This window comes from Corvus brachyrhynchos, unplaced genomic scaffold (genome assembly GCF_000691975.1).
Source record: "Corvus brachyrhynchos isolate BGI_N302 unplaced genomic scaffold, ASM69197v1 scaffold800, whole genome shotgun sequence".
NCBI classification, from domain to species: domain Eukaryota; kingdom Metazoa; phylum Chordata; class Aves; order Passeriformes; family Corvidae; genus Corvus; species Corvus brachyrhynchos.
The window spans coordinates 59,711-59,984 of NW_008235704.1; positions in this window are offsets into that span (position 1 = coordinate 59,711).

Consider the following 274-nt stretch of genomic DNA (forward strand, 5'->3'; position numbering starts at 1 on the left):
TGGGAGAGGAAGGGAGGGATCTTTTTCCCCTGGCCAATCACACGATGCCCCTGCCAGAACTTTCTAGAAGCCTGGGAGGGGTGCCAGCACGATTGGCAAGGGCCAGGGAGGAGGCAAAGGTGGGCAATGGGGTAATTGGCAGAAAATTGGGAGGATACAAACTGGGTGGATACAAAGGTACAAAACTCGAGGGGAGACCCGGACTGAACCAAAGCCAAACACACTCCCACAAGTGTCTTGGTTTGAAAGAGGTGTCTGCTAAGGAAGGCAGAAG